Here is a 4,924-nt window from a genome sequence, read left to right on the forward strand (position 1 = left end):
CTCTCTCTTTCCCTTTCCTTCATCTCAATCCCTCCCTTCCTTTCTTCCCCCACTCTCTTCCTTCCTTCCCTCCATCTCTTACCTTACCTTCCCTCCTTCCTCTCCCTCAATTCACTCGCCTCTCTCCCTTCTTCCTCCCCCCCCCCCCCCCTCATTTCCCTCCCTCTCTCTCTCTCTCTCTCTCTCTCTCTCTCTCTCTCTCTCTCTCTCTCTCTCTCTCTCTCTCTCTCTCTCCTCTCCCTCTCGCTCCCTCTCTCTCCTCTCGCTCCCCTTCTCTCTCTCGCTCCCCTTCTCTCTCTCGCTCCCCTTCTCTCTCTCTCTCTCTCTCTCTCTCTCTCTCTCTCTCTCTCTCTCTCTCTCTCTCTCTCTCTCTCTCTCTCTCTCTCTCTCTCGCTCCCCTTCTTCTTTTCATCTCGACCATTTCCCTCCCTTTAGCACAGACTATATGCATGTCAGCCTTTCATGTTCGCCTCCCGCTATATCACGCAATCATGCCATGCGCCCTGTTGCGGTTCAGATCGCCAGGCACATGATTTAAATGCCAGCTAACCCCCCCCCCCTCCCCCCCTGCTACCCTCTCCCCCCCCAACAATTATTCGGTGTAACTAGCCATTCCACATTATATAAAACATCTTGTGACTTACACGCAAGGCTGGGAATAAACAAGCGACCAAAACAAACCACCATTAATAAAGAAGACTATAATCTCGTAAAAATATATGGCTCATAATATAAAGAAGCGGGACATGAAGTCATGTCTTAGCTGGCATGTGCTTGTGCGTGAGTGAGTGAGTGAGTGAGTGAGTGAGTGAGTGAGTGAGTGAGTGAGTGAGTGAGTGAGTGAGTGAGTGAGTGAGTGAGTGAGTGAGTGAGTGAGTGGGTGGGTGGGTGGGTGAGTGGGTGAGTGGGTGAGAGAGAGACAGAGAGACAGAGAGACAGAGAGACAGAGAGACAGAGACAGAGTGACAGAGAGAGAGAGAGTGAGAGAGAGAGAGAGAGAGAGAGAGAGAGAGAGAGAGAGAGAGAGAGAGAGAGAGAGAGAGAGAGAGAGAGAGAGAGAGAGAGAGACTTCAGGAAGAGAGACCTCAGAAAGAAAGAGAGAGTGCTTTGAGGCAGAGACCGACGGAGACAAAACCGGCCGAGTGCGTGTACGTGAGCATAAACATAGGCTTGTGCGTGCGTGTGTTCGTACATACAGCCCCGCCGCCACCCCCGCCCCCGCCGCCCATACGGGAAAAGGGAAAGCAGCCCCTCACACGCGGCAGACCCACGTGTACACTTTCCCCATCGATGCGCCACCCCCCTACCCCCCACCCCCAACCCTCTACCCTTCCCCTCCCTCCCCTTCCTCCCTCACACTTCCTTCCGCTGAAACCCTAGCACCATACTCACTAATCCTTTGCTCTCCTCCCCCACCTTTTTTCCCTCCTTGCTGCCTCTATTCCACTTATCCTCTCCATCGTCAGAACTTTCCTATGGGTGTTGTTTGATCTCTTTGTCTCTCTTTGTTTGTTTCTTTATTTCCTTGTCTCTATTTCGATTTCCCTTTGTTTGGATCTGGCTATCTACTGTGTGTGTGTGTGTGTGTGTGTGTGTGTGTGTGTGTGTGTGTGTGTGTGTGTGTGTGTGTGTGTGTGTGTGTGTGTGTGTGTGTGTGTGGGTGTGGGGTGTGCGTGCGTGTGCTCATACTGCCAGCATAATGTCTTTCCGTAAAACTTTTCCGTCTATCTGACCCTGTTTGATTAAAATAAGACTATCACCCTTTATCTACCAATTCATATCTTATCTATCTCAGTCCCTCTGCTCCCCAGTCCTTTGTACTATTTCACACTTGGTATCACATCTCTCTTCCGCCTCCCTTTTCCTCCTGTGTGCAAAAAAAGGCCATTAGCCTTCGCCGTGTAACACAAGGCTAGCCGATGAGTAGGTGACAAGGGTGTGTGTGTAACAAGGACAAAGCCAGTCGGGAACGTGCGACTGTCACAAGGACAAACACGGTGTAAATATGCCGCGTCCGTCCTTGGTCTCAACGTCGTGCCTTCATGGCCGTTGACGCGACTGTCATTTTCCATCAAATTACCGTTGGTTTCCATTCAGTGTATTTATGTCCCTGGTCTCCGTCTCCCTCTCCCTCTTCCCCTCTTCCCCTCTCTCCCTCCCTCCCACTCCCCCTCTCCTTCTCCTCCTTCTCCTTCTCCTTCTTCTCCTTCTTCTCCTTCTTCTTCTCCTTCCACTTCCTTCACCCCCACCCTCCATCACTTCGTACCCTACTACTGTACTTCCAGAAACATTGTGAAATAAGTTTTTACGTGCAGTTTTATTCTTGTCTTTCGATCCGAGGGTCATTTTTTTCTGAAGCCTTCGATAGACAATTGAATCTATAAAAAGAAACAAGTAAATGTAAAAAGTAAATAAGCTTATCCACCTATTGTTTACCCGCGTCACCCTTTCTCATTTCATAGTAAATCCTTCTGATTTAGAGACGGTCTGTAGCTCCATCAAAGAAAAGCGAACGCATATCAAATGACACCCGTAAGGAAGAGGGCAGAATAAAGGCAGAAAAACGGGAAGAAGTTAAAAAGGGGAGAGGGGGAGAAGGGGGGAGGGAGAGAATTCAAGACGTGTCGGTGTGTGTGTGTGTGTGTGTGGGTTGTCTGTACACACTCTCCCACCTCGGCAACTATCCACCAACACAAAGGATTTGACGCCGAGATGGTGAAGGTGGGGGAGGAGGGAGGGAGAGAGGGGGGACGAGTGTCTGAGGGGGGTCTAAGACATTCTAACCCCCCCTCTCCCCATCCCCCAACACACTCCTCCTAATACGCGCGTTAGCCTCCCTCCCTCCCTCAACCACCCCACCCCCTTCCCTCACCCAACCTTTTTGTCAATGTCATTTCTTCCTTCGAGAAAGGTTTCATTATTTCAATTGCTTTTGATTCCGGCATTTGATGACATAACTTCACAAACAAAACTGATACGATCTAATGAGCTTAAATGAGTTAGAAGTTACTTCCGCTATGAAGTGATTCGTGTTCTACGTACACGAGTGAAATTGCCACGAAAGAGAGAAATTATTATTGTTAAAATACTTGTACTGTGGATGGCTAAATTACCCTTCATTATAACTTATCCAGCATTTAAACAGTCATTAATCCGTTTAACATACACAAATAAACTAGCCACACATAATATATTATCAATCAGATGTCAGTGACACAAAAGAAAAAAACAAACAACCACTAATATGCAAGGTAATAACACGAACAACAAAAAAGAAAGGCTTGAACACAGGTAAAGCCAGGTAAATGAAATGTGCACTTGACGCGGCGAGCAAGAAGACAAGTTTAAGACTAAATCTTCCCTTAAACTTCTCCCAAGATTCTAATACCCGACTGTCGATATGCTAAGCCAAACTTTCTCCAAAAATAACAATATAAAAAAACAATTCGCCAATCTTACCTTTTGATATCGGGAAAAATGCGACAAGCGCCAACAGGAGGAACGTCGCAATTTGGGAGTAAGATTTATCACTTAATCCTGATAGGCAGTTGTCACAGGGTTTCACTATATATAGAAGTGTTATTAATGAGTTAACTAGGTCAGCAGTTAGAGCAGGGTAGAGTACACTCTCACAGACTTGGCTGCGCGCGTATTCTATACCAGTTTGTGAGAGAGGATCACAGGCAGTGACGAGTGCTGCCTTGTTCTCTAACTGCCAACCCTTTTTCTTGTTTTGGGGTAAAAGAGGCAGGTTTTTCTGGGTTTGAAATATCTTATGGGTAGGGGAGAAAGTCTACTTTCAATTGGATTGATTGATTTGTAATGTTTAAGTCAATGGAGTGGTTAAATTTAATGGTCTTGGATGTAAATTTCGCCCGTTGACGAAACAGGTGGGGGAGGTGGGAGTCGAGATTGGGGGGAACGCGTCTTAGCTGGGGAAATTTACGTCTTCTCTGCCAGAAAAGCCTTTTTCTTCGTGAAAACTCGCTCAACTTTCTTTACACCGATGTCTCTACCCAGATTAAAATCAAGAAAGCTCTAGAACGAGCGAGTGAACGGAATAAAAATGAATCGGCCGTCGATATGGCAGGGCGCGGTCCCCTACTCCTCCGACCACTGTTACGTGAGCGATGTTGTTCACAAACATGCAGTTCAAAGTTCTTCGTTGGATTTCCAAAAATGCTTAGTTCGATGATGATATCACTCTCATTTCCACTAATACATTATTAGGGCCGCCGAGTGGCTTTGTTCTTAGAACGTTGTTTGGATTTGGGGGGTTTGCCTGTTGTCGTTTTCACGGACTGGGTTCTTTGTTTTGTTTGATTTGAGTTTTTTTGGGGGGATGTATAGAGATCAAGTTAGTCGGTCTGAAATATATCGGTACGTGTCAGGACATTTAGAAAAGGAAGTATTTCGAGACAGAAAGTAAGAACATGTCAATTACAATAGGACATCTCCGTATCGATTATAAAAATATTGATTATGAAAAACTACATCTTAAAATCAGTGTCATTAATCCATCACGATAAAACATAAATAACAGTAGGAAAAGAATGGGAGCGAATCGATACCTAAAAAAACAAGTGAAAAATACATAACACGAAAAAATGACATAATCCAAAAAAAAGCCCTAACAGACGTAGAAACAAGAGGAGTGAAGGGCATCGACGTGTGCTTATTGCAACATGTCGCATGAGGCAGCCCCGCTCATCAGCCGCTAAATTCAAAACATTCCCAGAGCAGGAGGACCGCATCAAACACTCACTTTGGCGAATATTAATCTTTGCTACCACGTCCCCGGGTGGATTTAGGGTCCTTCTGACCTTCCACGGGTGGAACGAGCCGGTGTGGAACGTGGAGGAAGGTGGTTTGAATACGCCTGGATTGGAAAAGAGCAAGTTGGAGCCCAAAGAGAGGCGGGATT

The 4,924-nt window shown here is 46.4% G+C and overlaps 1 protein-coding gene across 10 annotated transcripts in view; it reads right to left on the reverse strand.

Moving 5' to 3' along the window:
• LOC125031065 (C-terminal-binding protein-like) overlaps positions 1–3,672 on the reverse strand; it is a 46,672-nt gene extending 43,000 nt beyond the window's left edge. For 6 of the 10 annotated variants that reach the window (XM_047621531.1, XM_047621532.1, XM_047621529.1 and 3 more), the window contains exon 1: positions 3,460–3,672. The gene's annotated coding sequence lies outside the window, so the exon portion shown is untranslated. The remainder of the gene's footprint in view (positions 1–3,459) is intronic. The other 4 variants (XM_047621526.1, XM_047621525.1, XM_047621534.1 and 1 more) reach the window with 1 other exon arrangement.
• Between the last annotated feature and the right edge of the window lie 1,252 nt (positions 3,673–4,924).

The sequence above is a fragment of the Penaeus chinensis genome, chromosome 12, assembly GCF_019202785.1.
Source record: "Penaeus chinensis breed Huanghai No. 1 chromosome 12, ASM1920278v2, whole genome shotgun sequence".
Classification (NCBI taxonomy): domain Eukaryota; kingdom Metazoa; phylum Arthropoda; class Malacostraca; order Decapoda; family Penaeidae; genus Penaeus; species Penaeus chinensis.